The 20475-nt window shown below is 40.2% G+C and overlaps 2 long non-coding RNA genes across 2 annotated transcripts; one reads left to right on the top strand and one right to left on the bottom strand.

The window, feature by feature from the left end:
* Positions 1 to 2076: 2076 nt before the first annotated feature.
* On the bottom strand, positions 2077 to 19983 carry LOC129655073 (uncharacterized). Its single transcript, XR_008715747.1, has 4 exons — positions 19847 to 19983; positions 18892 to 18947; positions 18552 to 18623; positions 2077 to 2214 (listed from the first exon to the last, which is right to left on the bottom strand). It is a non-coding gene; the product is annotated as an uncharacterized LOC129655073 (long non-coding RNA).
* LOC129655071 (uncharacterized) lies at positions 6916 to 18275 on the top strand. The gene is made up of 4 exons (XR_008715744.1): positions 6916 to 7920; positions 8485 to 8525; positions 16517 to 17327; positions 17812 to 18275. It is a non-coding gene; the product is annotated as an uncharacterized LOC129655071 (long non-coding RNA).
* Positions 19984 to 20475: the final 492 nt, after the last annotated feature.

The raw sequence follows: 20475 nt of genomic DNA, 5'->3' as shown, positions 1-20475 counted from the left end.
ATCTCTCCTTGCTATTCTTTGGAACTCTGCATTCAGATGTTTATATCTTTCCTTTTCTCCTTTGCTTTTCGCTTCTCTTTTCACAGCTATTTGTAAGACCTCCCCAGACAGCCATTTTGCTTTTTTGCATTTTTTTCCCATGGGGATGGTCTTGATCCCTGTCTCCTGTACAATGTCATGAACCTCCATCCATAGTTCATCAGGCATTCTGTCTATCAGATCTAGTCCCTTAAATCTATTTCTCACTTCCACTGTATAATCATAAGGAATTTGATTTAGGTCATACCTGAATGGTCTAGTGGTTTTCCCTACTTTCTTCAATTTAAGTCTGAATTTGGCAATAAGGAGTTCATGATTTGAGCCACAGTCAGCTCCTGGTCTTGTTTTTGTTGACTGTATAGAGCTTCTCCATCTTTGGCTGCAAAGAATATAATCAATCTGATTTCTGTGTTGACCATCTGGTTTTGTCCATGTGTAGAATCTTCTCTTGTGTTGTTGGAAGAGGGTCTGACACAGTGTGGTCCACTAGGGAAGGGAATGGCAAACCACTTTAGTATTCTTGCCTTGAGAACCCCATGAACAGTATGAAAAAGCAAAATGATAGGATACTGAAAGAGGAACTCCCCAGGTCAGTAGGTGCCCAATATGCTACTGGAGATCAGTGGAGAAATAACTCCAGAAAGAATGAAGGGATGGAGCCAAAGCAAAAACAATACCCAGCTGTGGATGTGACTGGTGATAGAAGTAAGGTCCAATGCTATAAAGAGCAATATTGCATAGGAACCTGGAATGTCAGGTCCATGAATCAAGGCAAATTGGAAGTGATCAAACAGGCGATGGCAAGAGTGAACGTCGACATTCTAGGAATCAGCAAACTAAAATGGACTGGAATGGTGAATTTAACTCAGATAACCGTTATATCTACTACTGCAGGCAGGAATCCCTTAGAAGAAATGGAGTAGCCATCGTGGTCAACAAAAGGTTCGAAATGCAGTACTTGGATGCAATCTCAAAAATGACAGAATGATCTCTGTTCATTTCCAAGGCAAACGATTCAGTATCACAGTAATCCAAGTCTATGCCCTGACCAGTAACACTGAAGAAGCTGAAGTTCAACAGTTCTATGAAGACCTACAAGACCTTTTAGAACTAACACCCAAAAAAGATGTCCTTTTCATTATAGGGGACTGGAATGCAAAAGGAGGAAGTCAAGAAACACCTGGAGAAACAGGCAAATTTGGCCTTGGAATACGGAATGAAGCAGGGCAAAGACTGATAGAGTTTGGCCAAGAAAATGCACTGGTCATAGCCTTTCGGTTAGTGACACCCATTTTTCAGCAACTCTCTCAAGGCTCTGGTTATGGGAACACTCACTAATGGTTTTCCATCAGTCACATCAGTACTTCAGCATCTTGTTTTCAAGATGTCTTTCCATGATGTACTTTTTACTGCTCCCAGCCCTTTGCCTGGGGTGATGAGAAAGTCATTCTTATTTTTCAAAGATGCCCTGTTAATTCTAGTACAGGCCTGTGCATAGCATGCTGCTGCTGCTGCTGCTGATTCCCTACATATTAGTGGCTCAATATTCAGACTCAAAGTGCCTGAGTTAGGTTACAAAACTTGGATGAAGTTGTAAATGTGAGTGTCTTACTAAAGTGAGACAGAAAATTCAAAGGCAACAGGAAACTTAAGAGATGGCCAGTTGTCAAAGTTGGTACATGAGAATTTTGGTGAAAGGAAGCAAGTTATATCTGTGGAAGTCCACTAACAAATATGGTTCTTAATGATGCAGAAGCTAGTGTTAATGTATTTATTGTAACTGATATGTTTGGAAGTACAAAACAAAGCACTAGATGTCTTTTCTTAGAACATTAAGGAGAAGTGCTCCAAAAAATAATTCATCTTTGCCACATCACACTCAATAAATTGCAGTCTTCACTTACCTGCCTAGGCTCTCATCTATTCCCCACTTTGCATTTGCATTCTTGTCTTGTCCTTAGACCAACATAATAATTTCTTGATTGGTCACACCATACTTTATCCCTCAGAGAACTGAGAAAAACCTTTCTTGAACACTGAGTATATCCCACCACTGCTCAGAGGATGTTTGAGATACTCTAATAATTGGCTCCAATCTCATCCCAGTTTTGTTAAAATGTTTCTTTGCTCTTTCCAAAGCTGATTACTTGCTTCTCTGAGTCTTTGCATTTTCAGCTGTAAAAACAAGGATGATGGTTAATACCTACCTTGCAGGATAGAAAGGATTCATGAAGGCAGCTCATAATACATTAGAATTAAGTTTGATTGCCCATAACAGTGGTCTTTATGAGACAGAGGCCCAGAGTGTGCAATCCATGGCTGATATCCTGGTTCTGTGATCATCAGAAACCAAGGCTAGCATCTAATGACAAAAAATATTCTATAATTTTTTAGATACAATTTTCTCACTGTGAGTTCATTGTCGCTTAGATGTTGTGGACAGATGTACAGTAACCTATTCACTTAACTTTAATCAGTGATTTCTCCAAATTCTTTTTCCTCTTGACTTCCCAAAGCCTTACTTTGGGGGAGAAAGAACTCAACATTTATATCTTTCAAATCGGCTGTAAATTTTATGGCTTGGTTAAAATAAGAACAAATTTCATAATTGATCATTTTACATTTACATTTTTAATTCATAATTCAATACATTAAATTTTAAGGAAACAAAGCTATTATTCAAGTCTCTGCTAATAAGCAAGATGGAATTTTGTCTAAATTTTTCTTGTTTTGGATGTGGTCATTTCTCATCATTGGGTAAAAGGAAAAAATGTATTTCAGCAGAAAAATAAGAAATGGTTTGGAATAATTACCTAGAATGCAGTTGTTACTAGCTTTAGAATTCCTTTGTTTCTAAGTGTTCTCAGGAAATATGAGCTTCTTTAACTTCAAAGCACTAACTCCAAGACCTAGAGGAACTTTCTATTAGAGGGTCACTTAAATTTACTGAATTCAGCTCTGCTTATTCAGAAATAAGCAAATATGTTGCTTTGAATGAAGGCATTCTTAATTTCTTTATGTTTCCAATAATGTGATTGTTCCATTGGATCAAATGTGATTCTAGATGCCATTTTCCACAAAACACAGTTGCATGAACCAGCAATTCCTGGTCTTTTACATACTGCGGAATATGTAGAAAAAGATATTTAAACAACATTTTGTGGTAAATGAGAGGAGGATGCTTCTGGTTGCTGACAAATAGTCCGAGATGTTTGGTTTAAAGGGCTTTTTAAAAAGTCACTCTTAAAACCTTTTCATCATGGGGTTCAACTTTGGTTGGAAAACAACTCCCAGTACAGAGGCTACTTAAGCTTGTGCCCAACCTAAAGAAGGTTGGGCACATATATAATTATATATACATGTGTGCCCAACATATGTAATTAATGAATAATGGTTTCTTGGACTTGCTAAAACATGGCTTATCAGTTTTCAGTCTAGTAACTTCTTAAAGAATGTTCAAGTACAATTGCTTTCTTAGAGAAAAATTATTTTGAAATATGTTGTCCACCTGAAAGAGTATATAACACGTGCACCTTTAAAGAAGAATAAGTAAATGAACAACCATGAACCCAACATAAAACTAAAAACTGAAACAAATTTTCTGTCCCCAGTTTAAACAATGCTGAGACCAAGCAAAGACAATAGCAGCGTATTCCAGGAGCTCTGCTCTAGGAAGGTAAGATGGTCAAACCACTGAAACAGCTTTGCTCATCAGGATTTCTCTGATGACAATTGCAGCAAAATTTGCTTCATAGGTCCTTGGGAATGCGGCGAATTTTACATTGAAAACCGGAAGCCAAACACCTTTCAAATCTATCAAAGCATCTGACAGGCCTGTGAGAGCCACAGCATCAAACTTAAGATGACTACTCAAGCTACTGTCTTAACAGAAATCAGCAGGATGGTGGAAAGGCTACATGTTGTGTGTTAGAGAATGCTCTCCAGTTTAACATGATCTTTGAAATTACAAAAATTGTTCTTAGGTGCTACACTTTATTGAAATTTAATTCGAAAATGCATTTACCACATGGTTGTCATAACTCCCTTTCTATCCAGTCAAGTCGTTCAAGAATATTTTGTATGATCTACTGTTTTAAAGGGCTGCCCAGGTGACTCAGTGGTAAAGAATCTGATTGCAATGCAGGAGATGTGGGTTCAGTCCCTGGGTGAGGAAGATCCCCTGGAGAAGGGCAGGCCACCCACTGCAGTATCCTTACCTTGAGAATCCCATGGATATAGGAGCATGGTGGGCTACAGTCCATGAGGTTGCAAACAGTTGGACATGATTGAGCACAGCACTTTTTTAAAACTTGGATGACAGGTTTTTCTCTCTTCCCTTTTTTTCTTCCAGTTTTATTTTTATCATTGACTCTTTTTGTCTTTTATAATCCTGTTGAAATGTTCATATGTGTGTGTGTGTATATATATATATATATATTAGAAATTTGAAGTTGCCCTTTTTAAGAATAACTAACCAGATTTTATTAAAACCCTATTGTCTTTTTACATCACTTTCCTTTTTTTAATTTCCCTTAAATTAAATTCCCTTTCCCCCTTTTCTTCCGCCTCTCCTATCTTATTTTATTCCTTGAAATTACCTTATTCTTACCATAGGAACTATAAACATTGCATGGCCACATAGCAGTGTTCACAAAAAAAAAAAAAAAAAAAAGGAAAAAAAACTGAACAGCTTTGAGTTCAATACCTACAAAATCTAAAACTCCTTGGACAAAACTTTGAAAATAATTGTTCCAGTGCCAAAACAACCGAATTATTTGGTTCAACATCTTTGCTTTTGCAAGAAGAATTCTGAGTGGTTACTGTTATTCTCAGATTTTATATTAGAAATGTTATTTGTGTAAAGCAACTCCATTTTCTAATATTCTTTTATTATTCCCATTGCTCCTGTAAGGAAACAACCCTTTAGCCAAAACATTCTAAAATAGCATGCTGCTGCTGCTGCTAAGTCGCTTCAGTCGTGTCCAACTCTGTGCGACCCCATAGACGGCAGCCCACCAGGCTCCCCCATCCCTGGGATTCTCCAGGCAAGAGCACTGGAGTGGGTTGCCATTTCCTTCTCCAATGCATGAAAGTGGAAAGTGAAAATGAAGTCGCTCAGTCATGTCTGACTCTTAGCAACCCCATGGACTGCAACCTACCAGGCTCCTCTGTCCATGGGATTTTCCAGGCAAGAGTACTGGAGTGGGGTGCCATTGCCTTCTCCGCTAAAATAGCATGCTGCTGCTAAGTCACTTCAGTCGTGTCCGACTCTGTGCGATCCCATAGACGGCAGCCCACCAGGCTCCCCCGTCCCTGGGATTCTCCAGGCAAGAACACTGGAGTGGGTTGCCATTGCCTTCTCTGCTAAAATAGCATGCTGCTGCTGCTGCTGCGTCGCTTTAGTCGTGTCCGATTCTGTGAGACCCCATAGACGGCAGCGCACCAGGCTTCCCGTCCCTGGATTCTCCAGGCAAGAACACGAGTGGGTTGCCATTGCCTTCTCTGCTAAAGTAGCATAAGTAGTCACAATTCTGTCAGGTAAATATTTCAACTGTTTATTTAAATCATCAAAGTCTGTGTATTCTGATCCTGGGTTGTTGAACCAAAATGATTTTTGGTGTTCCAGTTATATATATTTCAAGGCTTATTACAATTGTGGGCTTTTAACAGTTTTCTCTAAACTTTCATACCATAGATATAGGAAAGTTATCCCATGGTACTATATACAATCTTCTTGCTATTTGGTAAAGTCAGGCTATACCAGTAAAGATATTTGGAATAATAAATATTTTACCCTTGGTAGTTTACTCCACATTTTCTCTTCAGGTTGTAATAAATCCCACAGTGGGGAGGGGTTGGTGTGGGTAAAATAGATGAAGGGGGTCAAAAGGTACAAACTTCCAGTTATAAAATAATAAAGTCATGGGGATGTAATGTACTACATGACAACTATAGTTAGTAATATTATACTACGTACTTGAAAGTTGCTGAGAGTAGATCTTAAAATTGCTCAGCACAAGAAAAAAATGTGTTAACTATAGTAACAAATGTTGACTAGACTTGGAGTGATCATTTTACAATATATACAAATATCAGATCATTATGATGTACATCTGAAACTACTGTCATACCAATTGTATCTCTAAATTCTCAATAATAAAATTATTATTAATATATGGTGGGGAGAGTGAGACAGGTAAGGACACTTCTCAGAAGAACTAATGTTGACCTTCAAAAATGGGAAAAGTCAGTCATGACCCAGATTGATTATAGAACAATTGTATTTCTCATGGAAAATTTAAAATGTTGAAGGTAATAACCAAAGCATTCAAATATAATCAATAGAGTCAGAAATTTCAAACTTAAATTCCCAAGTTGCATTTTGAGATATATTTGGCCTATTTAATTATGTGATGTTTAAAAGTTAAAAGATATATGAAGCTTTATTTAGTTAAAAGTAGGACCTGAGGATGTTTAAATTATCTTTCTTTAGTAATTTTTAGTAAAATAGTAGTAGTGTTAGTCACTCAGTCATGTCTGACTGTTTGCAACCCACAGACTGTAGCCTGCCAGGCTCCTCTGTCCAAGGGATTCTGCAGGCAATAATACTAGAGTAGATTGCCGTTTCCTTCTCCAGGAGATCTTCCCAACCCAGGGATGGAACCCAGGTCTCCTGCATTACAAGCAGATTCTTTACCATCTGAGCTACAGGGTAGATCCTAAATCTAGCTCCTAAATGTAGACATGATGTTTAAAAGTAAAAAAAAAAAAAAAAAAGATAAAAGCTTTATTTAGTTAAAAGTGGGACCTAAGGATTTTATTATATTAAATCTCATTCTATCTAGAATGAAATAGCAGTTAAAGGGGAAAATGAACAAAACAGAATTATTCGCAAATGTAGTACACAGAATTATGTATGTTAAGAAATTATAAAAATAAGTTCTTAGCATTCCTGACTTTGCTTGTGAAGTTGCCCAGTCATGTCTCTTTGCAACTCCATAGACTGTAGACTGCCAGACTCCTCTCTCCATGGGATTCTCCAGGCAAGAATACTGGAGAGGGTTGCCATTTTCTTCTCCGGGGGATCTTCCCGACCCAGGGATTGAACCCGGGTCTCCCGCACTGCAGGCAGACTCTACCATCTGAGCCACCAGGGAAGCCCAAAGGCTAACTTTGCTTCAGTTCAGTTCAGTCGCTCAGTCGTGTCTGACTCTTTGCAACCCCATGAACCGCAGCACGCCAGGCCTCCCTGTCCATCACCAACTCCCAGAGTTCACCCAAACCCATGTCCATTGAGTCAGTGATAAAAAATGATTTAATCAGTTCAATTTTCTACCCTTGCTTTCTTTTAGCAGTTAGTATAGTTCTTGAAATATTGTTGATTCATCTTACAGTAAATGGTTGCTCCTAATGATGATTATCTGGGAAATAATATAAGAGATATTCTCTTGTACGCGAAAGCTTTTAAGAAAGAAGGTAATGATGAGGTTTAACAATTGAGTGAGAGGGTAGGTGGGTAAATGACCTTTGGGTTACTTAAGTGAAACAAATTGAGGTAAGCTGTTCTACATGGTTCTATTTTTCAGGTCCTGATGAATACCCAACAAACAGGTAAAACATTTCTCTCACCAGTATTTATCATGCAGTTGTCAAAGACCATGTTATCTATTTCAGTAAAAATTGAAAATTTCCAAGTCAGTGTCAAATATTAGCATATTTTAACTGTTCATTTGAAAAGTTTAACCGCTATAAAGGAGCAGAAACCAAGTTCTGTGCTATTTATAAAAAGAAAGGTGCTTTGAAAACCACTAATTCATTTTATATGCTAATTACAAATTCAGACTCTGCTTCAAAAACTCATAGCCTCATTTAATACAACAGGTATGTACTTCAGTATTTTTTTTTTTCATTCTGTATTCTTTTTCAGTATTAAATGGGCCTTCCTTGATCCTATAGACCAGATTTCCTTACTATACTGACTCTGTGAACTTTCTTTGCATCACTTAAATAGTTATAATTCTACATTAGTCATTGTTTAATTAAAATAGGTCCCCTGCTAGATTGACATTTCTACCTGAAAACAGGATGGAGCATGGAGTCCAGTGCCTAGAACATTGTAATGGGGTTCAGGACAAGCTACCCCGAAATATGGCACCTTAACATATTGGATATTTTTAATTTTTTGTTTCTAAATGTATAGCCTTTATTTCATAAAACCTTTCGAGAATTATTGTGGGGATTTTGAAGTTTCCCCTATAAGAAGAAAGTTCCATGAGCCTTGTTCACCCTTGTATATCCCAGCCTTAAACACACGTAGTGCTCAGTAAATTAATGACTATATTTCATTTTCTCTGGACTAACTAATGAGGAGCACAGTAACAGAAATATCCACAACTGAACTGAAATGTGACTTCACAGCTAAACAAAATTTTTTCTCTCTCCTAGGACGTATACCTCACAATCTGATATACATACGTATGAAGCAGGTAAGCTTTTTAGCTCACATTGACCTTGTAGGAGTTCTTTATTGAAAAGGTGCACTAAAAATTGAGATTTGGAAAATCGTGGGGCCTGGACAGGCTTAGAAAGGCTTCTATACCAAGCAGAGGGAGGGAGGGAAGAGTGAATGTGGGGTGCCTGTGGAATGTGAGCAACATGATTTGTATTGAGTTAAATTATAATAAGACACAGGATAAAGCCTTGAAAAGCAAACTAGAATAAATACAAATTAGCTACACCCATAAACATGGCTAAAACAAAAAAGAGAAAACACTAAGTACTGGCATGAAGACGGAGTGATTAGAACTCTCATACACTGCCTGTAGGAGTGTAAATTGGCACAACTACTTTGGAAAACAACTTGGCAGCACCTACGGAGGAGCCTGGTGGGCTGCAGTCCATGGGGTCGCTAAGAGTTGGACACGACTGAGCGACTTCACTTTCGCTTTTCACTTTCATGCATTGGAGAAGGAAATGGCAACCCACTCCAGTGTTCTTGCCTGGAGAATCCCAGGGACGGGGGAGCCTGGTGGGCCGCCGTCTGTGGGGTTGCATGAGTCAGACACGACTGAAGCAACTTAGCAGCAGCAGCAGCAATAAGCTTAAGGGGTTTCCTAGGTAACGCTAGAGGTAAAGAACCCACCTGCCATTGCAGGAGGCATATGAGACTCGAGCTCAATCCCTGGGTCAGGAAGATTCCCTGCAGGAGGGCATGGCAACCCACTCCAGTATTCTTTCCTGGAGAATCCCATGGACAGAGGAGCCTGGCAGGCTACAGTCCATAGCGTCGCACAGAGTCGGACACAATGGAAGCAACTTATCATGCATGTCGCAATAAGCCTAAACATACCCAAGTTCCATTTGGGGTATATATATCTAAGAGAAACATGTTCATATGTTCAACAGAATACATACACAAGAATGTTCAAAGAAACATAATTTATGGTAGACCAAACTTGAAACTTCTCAAATGCTCATCAACAGAAAAACAGATAAATTCTGGTATGTTTGCACAGTGGGGTACACAGCAATGAGAAGTATCAAATACATCTAGAGCAACTATGAAGATAAATCTCCCAAGTTCACAAGTAGTGTTGAGTCAGATGCAGTAGAGTAATACTAGAAAATACAAATGAACAAAAATAATCTTTGCTATGGAAAGTCAGGATAGTGGATATGTACAGAGCTTAAAGAAAGGCATGAGAAAGGCTTCTGGGCACTGTGTCCTGATGGCTGCCACTTTATTTCTTTATTTACCTATTTTGGCTGCACAGCATGCCTTGTGGGACCTCTGCTCCCCAACCAGGTATCAAACCCAGGCCTGTGGAAGCATGGAGTCCTAACCACTGGACCATTAGGGAACTCCTGCTAATCAGTTGCTATTTATATGTAGAAGGCAAGTTTATTGAAAATCCTTAAGCTCAGTTCAGTTCAGTCACTCAGTCGTGTCCGACTCTTTGCAAACCAATGAATTGCAGCACACCAGCCCTCCCTGTCCATCACCAACTCCCAGAGTTCACTCAAACTCATGTCCATTGAGTCGGTGATGCCATCCAGCCATCTCATCCTCTGTTGTGCCCTTCTCCTCCTGCCCCCAATCCCTCCCAGCATCAGAGTCTTTTCCAATGAGTCAACTCTTCGAGTGAGGTGGCCAAAGTACTAAAGTTTCAGCTTTAGCATCATTCCTTCCAAAGAAATCCCAGGGCTGATCTCCTTCAGAATGGACTGGTTGGATCTCCTTGCAGTCCAAGGGACTCTCAAGAGTCTTCTCCAACACCACAGTTCAAAAGCATCAATTCTTCAGTGCTCAGCTTTCTTCACAGTCCAACTCTCACATCCATACATGACCACTGGAAAAACCATAGCCTTCACACTTACAATTTGTGCACTATTCTGTCTATAGGTTTGAGTACAATAAAATGGCCCCCTAGTCCTGACATTAAAACCTGTTATAGAGCCCTTGTACTATTTCAATAGTAATTAAACTAGGTTTTGTGATTTATCACTTCAGATTTTAAAAGTTCATTATCTGCTAGTGAAGTAGTCCATTTTTTAAAAAGTTAGCTAAATATGAAAGTGAAGTGTTAGTCACTCAACCGTGTCCAACTCTTTGCAGCCCCGTGGAATTCTCTAGGCAAGAATACTGTAACGGGTTGCCATTTCCTTCTCCAGGGGATCTTCTCGACCCAGGGATCGAGCCCACGTCTCCTGTGTTGCACGCAGATTCTTTACTGTCTGAGCCATCAGGGATCGTTTCAGAATTTTTACTCAGCTTGTTCAGTAAACCTGTGTTTATCCTAATTAGATATCTATAATGTGCTTGATTATTTTATAGGCTTCTAGCATATCTCAAATCTTTTCATCTATAATCAGTTCTCTCTTTTCTATCTCTCTCTCACATCATTTTACATAAAAATTTAGATCCTAAGTGTTACATAAATTTTTAGATGCAGGTATCCTGATGCTCAGAGAAAGCAATGGCACCCCACTCCAGTACTCTTGCCTGGAAAATCCCATGGACAGAGGAGCCTGGTGGGCTGCAGTCCATGGGGTCGCTAAGAGTCGGACACGACTGAGAGACTTCACTTTCACTTTTCTCTTTCATGCATTGGAGAAGGAAATGGCAACCCACTCCAGTGTTCTTGCCTGGAGAATCCCAGGGACGGGGAAGCCTGGTGGGCTACCGTCTATGGGGTTGCACAGAGTCGGACATGACTGAAGCGACTTAGCAGCAGCAGCAGCATCCTGATGCTCAGCTCAGCAGTCTTCTTCCTGTGTCTCCATGGTGTAAGACGAGACCTGGGGGCCTCTGGGGGACATCCCTGATCTCAGTGCCACTATTGCTGGCTTATGACAACACAGGCTCCCCAGCCATTTGAACCCAGGTATAAAATTGACCCTATTTCAGAGAGGTCAGGGAATTCAAGAAAATTAGAATTCACATCAAAATGATATCAACATTCAGTTAAAGTATTTGACTTCTAGGGAACATGGTCGTTCTTTTTGTAGTCTAACGAGAATTCTTCAATTCAAAAAGCATCTAATCATTTTTTATAGAATGGGACAAAAAGCTATCTTTGAAAGCTTAGATACAATTAAGCTTTTTTTTTTAATTCTTAAAAGAAGGCCCTCCAAGAGCCATCCTGCAGACTCTGAAATCAGCGGTAGAACTGGTTCAGGAGTACACCCTGTCAAGAGCCTGCTTAGCTGCGGGCCCAGGCTCCTCTTGGAAGCTGACCGAGTTTGAGCAAGCGCCACCAGAGGGCAGTGTGTGCTCAGCGCACCTCTCTACCTCACCCTTTTAAACAGCTGACTCCAGATGGGGAAACCAACAGTTTTAGCTAACTAGGGACTTTGCCAGCTGAAATCAGGGCATGTATGTTTGCTTTAAATTTCAAAATAAATTTAACTTGAGAGTAAGTTTAACCCTGATATAAATCATACTATAAGGGGCTTTATTTTAAACTCTCATAAATGAAACGTTGCCTTCCTTTTGGATCAATATTGACCATAATTATATACACTCTGCCTTGTTAGCCTTTACATGGCCTGTCAAATATTCCCAAACTACCCAAAAACCTGGTGGGATTGGTTACTTCCCATTGAGTAGAATTAACCAATTCTAAATGAAATGAGTTGACTTTTCTTTTTTTTGGAAGAGAAGCAGACTTATGTATTTATTTATTTTTATTGCAATAGAGTTTATTTTCAATGTTGTGTTAGTTTCAAGTGTACAGCAAAGTGAATCAGTTATATGTTGTTGCTATTTAGTCACTAGGATGTATCCAACTCTATCTTGACCCCATGGATTGTAGCCCTCCAGGCTCCTCTGTAGAAAAGAAATCCCATACTGTGGTATGTATAGCATATCATCATATTGTTCACCTTAAACTTAAATATATGGATTGCATCTGAATAAAGATAGGGAAAAAAAGAAAAGGAATTAAGACCAAAACTCTAAACACATATCATTTCAACACTAGATAAGGTTGAAGTTTTAAACAGCGAGAAAATTAAAATATTTTTTTTTCCAACTAGTAAAGAGGTTTTCATTTCAGTTTAGTGATAGTATAAGAGGATAAAAAACACTTTTGCATAAAGCCTCTTTGGATAACAATGCCTACTATTCAGAGATGTGGTGTTTCTATTATTAAAAAGAAACAACACGCCTGAAATGAAGTCATTTGTGTTAAGCCCACATCAGTGCCACCAAAGCAAATTCATTCCCAAAACTAATTGCAGTCTCACCTTCCCAGAAATGAAAGCTCCCCTAGCCAGCACTAGGGAGATCATCTCTGTAGGCCCCCTCACCTCTAGGAGGTTGCATGCTCAGTCGTTCTGTTATGTCCAGCTCTTTGTGACCCCGTGCACTGTAGCCTGTCAGGCTTCCCTGTCCATAGAGTTTTCTAGGCAAGAACCCTGGAGTGGGTTGCTATTTCCTTCCCAGGGGGTCATGTTGACCCAGGGATCGAACCCACATCTCCTGCATCAGCAGGTGGATTCTTTACCACCGCACCACTTGGGAAGCCCTTTCTACTCCTGAAAAAATGCAAAAGAGGAAAAATTAGGCCAGATGCTTTATTATGTTATATCCCATGAATCCAAACAGACCAGTTAGGTAAACATTAACCACTCTATTACAAAAAATTTAGGAAAAGTGAAGTAACTTACCCAAGATTATATGAATAATACACGTCAAGGATCTGAAAACCTGTATCTACCTGATTCTAAGACTATATACCAGACTTGCACTAACAGTACCAAGTCTGCTACTAGAAACCAGACAGCAAGAAACCTTAAAATAAATCGACCCTTCTCTGGTCGTTCTAAATAGCACGGTTATCAATAGCAAAGGGAGGGAAATGAGGAAACAGATGAACAGCAAATTTATTTGGGACACTAACACACGTGGTTTCTCTGGTGATGAAAATCCCTATTTAATCCCTAACAGAACCTAAACAAATAGACTGAATCAATAATAAAGACCTCTTTAAGGGAGACGTGTAACAAAAAGGAAAAGGTAAGTGTGAACCATAAAGATAGAAAAAGATAATGAAAGGAAGAGACCTCAGGGAAAAGGTCAAAACTATTGATACTTAAAGTACCACTGAAGGCTATGGTTTTTCCAGTGGTCATGTATGGATGTGAGAGTTGGACTGTGACGAAGAAGGCTGAGCGCCGAAGAATTGATGCTTTTGAAAATGTGGTGTTGAAGAAGACTCTTGAGCGTCCCTTGGACTGCAAGGAGATCCAACCAGACCATTCTGAAGGAGATCAGCCCTGGGATTTCTTTGGAAGGAATGATGCTAAAGCTGAAACTCCAGTACTTTGGCCATCTCATGCAAAGAGTTGACTCATTGGAAAAGACCCTGATGCTGGGAGGGATTGGGGGCAGGAGGAGAAGGGGACGACAGAGGATGAGATGGCTGGATGGCATCACCGACTCAATGGACATGAGTTTGAGTGAACTCCGGGAGTTGGTGATGGACAGGGAGGCCTGGCGTGCTGCGATTTATGGGGTCGCAGAGAGTCGGACACGACTGAGTGACTTATCTGATCTGATCTGATAACCCAATGTCCTAGGCTGAATGAAAGTGAAAGTGTAGTCTGACTCACTCTTTGCAAGTCCATGGACTCTAGCCCGCCAGGCTTCTCTGTCTGTGGAACTCTCTAGGAAACAGTACTGGAGTGGATTGCTATGCCTTTCTTCAGGGGATCTTCCAGAGCCAGGGATTGGACCTGAGTCTCCTGCATTGCTTCCCTGGTGGCTCAGATGGTAAAGCATCTGTCTGCAATGCAGGAGACCTGGGTTCGATCCCTGGGTCAGGAAGATCCCCTGGAGAAGGAAATGGCAACCCACTCCAGTACTCTTGCCTGGAAAATCCCATGGACGTAGAAGCCTGGTAGGCTACAGTCCATGGGATTGCAAAGAGTCAGACACGACTGAGTGATTTCTCTCTCTCCTGCATTGCAGGCAGATTCTTTACCATCTGAGCCACAAGGGAAAACAAGACTGAATACACATGTGAACCCTCAAATGAATCCTCATAAATGTTAGGCAGTTCATAAGTGCAGAAAGAGCCCCATTTTAACATGTCCAAAGCAATATCAAATTTTATTTTGCTTTAAACAAACCAAATTATAAAAATAGTCTAGCGTTAGGACTGGAAAAGGTCAGTTTTCATTCCAATCCCAAAGAAAGGCAATGCCAAAGAATGCTCAAACTACCACACAATTGCACTCATCTCACATGCTAGTAATGTAATGCTCAAAATTCTCCAAGCCAGGCTCCGACAGTACGCGAAACGTGAACTTCCAGATGTTCAGGCTGGATTCAGAAAAGACAGAAGAACCAGAGATCAAATTGCCAACATCCGTTGGATCATCGAAAAAGCAAGAGAGTTCCAGAAAAACATCTACTTGGCCTTTATTGACTATGCCAAAGCCTTTGACTGTGTGGATCACAATAAACTGGAAAATTCTGAAAGAGATGGGAATACCAGACCACCTGACCTGCCTCCTGAGAAATCTGTATGCAGGTCAGGAAGCAACAGTTAGAACTGGACATAGAACAACAGACTGGTTCTAAATCGGGAAAGGAGTACTTCAAGGCTGTATATTGTCACCCTGCTTATTTAACTTCCATGCAGAGTACATCATGAGAAACGCTGGGCTAAATAAAGCATAAGCTGGAATCAAGATTGCCGATATACAATATGCAGATATGCATATATGCAACCTCAGATATGCAGATGACACCACCCTTATCGCAGAAAGTGAAGAGGAACTAAAAAGCTTCTTGATGAAAGTGAAAGAGGAGAGTGAAAAAGTTGGCTTAAAACTCAGCATTCAGAAAACTAAGATAATGGCATCCGGTCCCATCACTTCGTGACAAATAGACGGGGAAACAGTGGAAATAGTGACAGACTTTGTTTTGAGGGGCTCCAAAATCACTGCAGATGGTGATTGCAGCCATGAAGTTAAAAGACACTTGCTCCTTGGAAGGAAAATTATGACCAACCTAGACAGCATATTAAAAAGCAGACATGTTACTTTGCCAACAAAGGTCCTTCTGGTCAAGGCTATGGTTTTCCAGTGGTCATGTATGGATATGAGAGTTGGACTATAAGGAAAGCTGAGTGACAAAGAATTGATGCTTTTGAACTGTGGTGTTAGAGAAGACTCTTGAGAGTCCCTTGGACTGAAAGGAGATCCAACCAGTCCATCCTAAAGGAAATCAGCCCTGAATATTCATTGGAAGGACTGGTGCTGAAGCTGAAACTCCAATACTTTGCCCACCTGATGCGAAGAACTGACTTATTTGAAAAGACCCTGATGCTGGGTAAGATTGAGGGCGGGAGGAGAAGGGGATGACATCGGATGAGATGGTTGGATGGCATCACTGACTCAATGGAAATGAGTTTAGGTAAACTATGGGAGTTGGTGATGGACAGGGAGGCCTGGCAAGCTGCAGTCCATGGGGTCGCAAAGAGTCGGACACAACTGAGCAACTGAACTGAACTTAGTGTTTAGTCAGTTTATTAGCTATTAAGTAAATGGCATTTCCATAGAATTCATTTCTGTATATTCTATGTATCACAATGAAATTTGAAAGCTTTACTCTTTAACACAAGTTCTATGAGTGACTGAACTGAACTGAATGTTAAGATATGTGAAAGTGAAAAGTGAAAGCAAAAGTCATTCAGTTATGTCCTACTCTTTGCAGCCCCATGGACTGCATAGTCCATGGAATTCTCCCGGCCAGAATACTGGAGTGGGTAGCCTTTCCCTACTCCAGGGGATCTTCCCAACCCAGGGATCAAACCCAGGTCTCTCACATTTCAGGCAGATCCTTTATAACTGAGCCACAAGGGAAGCCCAGAAAGAACTATGTTATATGCATATATGTATTTGCCTGTCTACATAAAACATGTTCCAGGAAAACTACTTTTTCAGTAAACTTTTGTTATTACTTCAGATATGCAGATGACACCACCCTTATGGCAGAAAGTGAAGAGGAACTAAAAAGCCTCTTGAGGAAAGTGAAAGCGGAGAGTGAAAAGTTGGCTTAAATCTAACATTCAGAAAACGAAGATCATGGCATCCGGTACCATCACTTCATGGGAAATAAATGGGGAAACAGTGGAAACAGTGTCAGACTTTATTTTTCTGGGCTCCAAAATCACTGTAGATGGTGACTGCAGCCATGAAATTAAAAGACGCTTACTCCTTGGAAGGAAAGTTCTGACCAACCTAGATAGCATATTCAAAAGCAGAGACATTACTTTGCCAACAAAGGTCCATCTAGTCAAGGCTATGGTTTTTCCTGTGGTCATGTATGGATGTGAGAGTTGGACTGTGAAGAAGGCTGAGCGCTGAAGAATTGATGCTTTTGAACTGTGGTGTTGGAGAAGACTCTTGAGAGTCCCTTGGACTGCAAGGAGATCCAACCAGTCCATTCTGATGGAGATCAGCCCTAGGATTTCTTTGGAGGGAATGATGCTGAAGCTGAAACTCCAGTACTTTGGCCATCTCACATGAAGAGTTGACTCATTGGAAAAGACTCTGATGCTGGGAGGGATTGGGGGCAGGAGGAGAAGGGGACAACAGAGGATGAGATGGCTTGATGGCATCACTGACTCGATGGACATGAGTTTGAGTGAACTCCTGGAGTTGGTGATGCACAGGGAGGCCTGGCGTGCTGCGATTCATGGGGTCTCAGAGAGTCGGACACGACTGAGCGACTGAACTGAACTGAACTGAACTGAGTCTGTATCTGGAAATAAAATGTAAGTACACCTCAGGATCTAAATCCATCTTGTATAAACTCAGTAACCAAATAGATTCTGCTAAATTTCTAAGATTCTATTGTCTGACAGAAACTGTATCCATCATTATCTGAACTCTCACTCTTGCTATCCAAAACTCAGGAATTAAATAGATGTAGATAACCCAGTATTCACTTTCCAGACTCCGACTGTGCAGTAGATTCAGATCGCAAGGAATACCTGTGAATCTTTTATAATATGTAATATCACAGGATTTATAAAATTAGCATTTTATAGCAACATGCAAGTACCCTACTAAAAATCACATAAACACTAGCTGCCAAACATATCTGAGAAAAGATTCTTAACACCATATTTCCTAGTAGTTTGCTGGAACAAGTTATTAAGTTGTTCGCCCTCAGTTCCAAACCCACATTGCTTCTTCCAAATCTGCATTAATGATGCTGGAATTGGAACTCTGCAAACCACATTTTTGCTTTGCCAGCTGCCTTCCTATAAGGCTCTGCCAAGAGGGAGCACTAAAGACAGACTACAAGCCTTAATGAAGCTACCAATGGACAAGCTTGTCCATACAAACTCATCTGGCCACAAGGAAAGTCTCAGGCTGCATAGGCTGGGTGAGTCTCCTCCATCTGCCCCCCCGCCCCCAACCCCACCAAACTAGTCAACAGCTCCTGGTGCAAGCAGTTGAGGCCCCAAGCATTTCTGAAGGAGGGTGAGCTTAGCTAATAATTTCCTTTTCTCACTCCCTTTCCACCTTTAAAACATCTTTCCTTTTCTTTTGTATTTTTTAAATGGGATGCTGCCTGATTCATGAATTGTTTAGTAAAGCCAATTTGATTCTTGAAGTTAGTTGAATTTTTGTTGTTTAATACTATGCATCCAATTGGGTCAGGAGTATAATATTCCCACTGCCTCAAATACTTTCCCATAGTTAAGGGTGGGTAGGTAATTAAGTAAGATTGGAGATACTTCCTTATTGCAAAATACCAGAAACTGAAGACATTTAAAGTTCTGCATACTCAGGATTCTTTAAAATGTCTCAGTATTTTGATGACCCTTACCAGTTTCATCTTTTACTTTAACAAAGTAACTTGATCGTTTCATATTTTGTTCATAGCCAATTTTGGAAGAGACTCCTACTCAGAGTCTTTTAGGGCACATGTGTCTGGAGAATTTTTTAGAAACATGAGACATGATTGTTCTTAAAATATGGTAGCTTACTGTTAAGAAGATAGAGTCATAATCCTGGTGCTTTTTCTTCCTGGATGAAGTCTTAAGACCAGTGTTTTGAACCTTATCAAACAAGATATAAATGGTGAATTAGGTTACCATAAATTTCTCTTTGGTGTTGGGAGAAAAGAAAAAAATCCTGGATGTTTAAAGGGATTTTGGTTGTTTGTTTTGCAGCTCAAAATGATCAAAAATTGCTCTTGCAAGTCATGTCTAGTCAACATTAGTGTTTTTAATAATAAATGTGAAGAGACTTGAGGTCCAGCATGAGTTTCCCATGTATGACACAGAGATTTATATGTAAAAGAAAACAGTGGTAAATATAACTTACCATGAAGATAGGAGGCAGAAGTTTCCCTCTCCCCCTCTTGAGTTCTTGTGGCTGACCTGATAATGTTGACACAAGACTAATTAACAGGAGAAAAAGAAAAATCATAATTCATGAGCATGGAGTTCTCATAAAAATGGGAAATAAGAAGTGGCCAGAGCAGACAGCTTTTATACTTTTTAGACAAAAAACAGCAACAACAAATTTATAAAGAATTGATAGGACAAAAAAAAACTTAGGTTTTGGGTCCCCAATGAGTAAAGAATCTAGATAGAGTTTGGGTTGAGATAGTGAATTAAAGAAGTAGCAAGGTTTTTATTTTTTTTCAATGAACAGTTTTTTTTTTTAATTTATTTATTTTAATTGGAGGCTAATTACTTTACAATATTGTATTGGTTCTGCCACACATCAACATGAATCTGCCACGGGTGTACACGTGCTCCCCATCCTAAATCCCCCTCCCACCTTTCTCCCCATACCATCCCTCCGGGTTGTCCCAGTGCACCAGCCCCAAGCATCCTGTATCGAACCTGGACTGACGATTCGTTTCTTATATGATATTATACGTGTTTCAATGCCATTCCCCCAAATCATCCCACCCTCTCCCTCTCCCACAGAGTCCAAAAGACTGTTCTATACATCTGTGTCTCCTTTGCTGTTTCGCATACAGGGTTATCATTACCATCTTTCTAAATTCCATATATATGCGTTAGTATACTGTATTGGTGTTTTTCTTTCTGGCTTACTTCATTCACTCTGTATAATAGGCTCTGGTTTCATCCACCTCATTAGAACTGATTCAAATGTATTCTTTATACAATCTTCTTGACCTCAAAATTTTGTATCTGGCAACAAGGGTGTTCATGCAGGGAGTGCACCTTTGCGTAAGAGCTTATTTCCTTCTTTTAGGAAGACACAAGGGCTTCCCAGCTGGAGCAGTGGTAAACAATCCACTTACCAATGCAGGAGACACAGGAGATGCAAGTTTGATCCCTGGGTCAGGAAGATCCCTTGGAGGAGGAAATGGCAACCCACTCCAGTATTATCGTCTGGAAAATGCAGTAGACAGAGGAGCCTGGTGGGCTACAGTCCATGGGGTCACAAAGAGTTGGACACAACTGAGCACACACGCAGCCTGGACTCCCATCATTCCCTCGGCTGAAATGTCCCTGGAAGTCTCACAAATTAAAGCTGAGCTGCTGACTGCAGAGAGGGAGAAAGCGTTAGTAGAGTCCTCCATTTCACTGATTAAGTTTCTAAGTTCTTAGAATAGTCAGTTCAGTTAAAAAATTACATCTCATTTCAAGACGCAGTGATCCAGACGGGAGTACCAAAGCTGTCCTATGGTATAAACAGTCAGCTTTTAATAAGAGGCATCTCTATGGAAACAAAAGGGAAAACAATGGCTAATGATGAAGCAGATTATAAGCCAGTTTCTGAGCCTGGGGGCAGTCAGTCAAAAAGATTTCTAGATGTCGGGGTCAAAGCATCTTTGCAGTTTGAAATGTCCTCGATGATGTCATTGGTTGTTCAGATAAACTTTCTGAGTTACTCACACAGAAACAGGCACAGTTCAGTTCAGTTCAG

Source organism: Bubalus kerabau, chromosome 6, assembly GCF_029407905.1.
Source record: "Bubalus kerabau isolate K-KA32 ecotype Philippines breed swamp buffalo chromosome 6, PCC_UOA_SB_1v2, whole genome shotgun sequence".
Classification (NCBI taxonomy): Eukaryota; Metazoa; Chordata; class Mammalia; order Artiodactyla; family Bovidae; genus Bubalus; species Bubalus kerabau.
The sequence above is the reverse complement of the archived record's forward strand: the minus strand, read 5'-3'. Positions and strand labels throughout refer to the sequence as shown.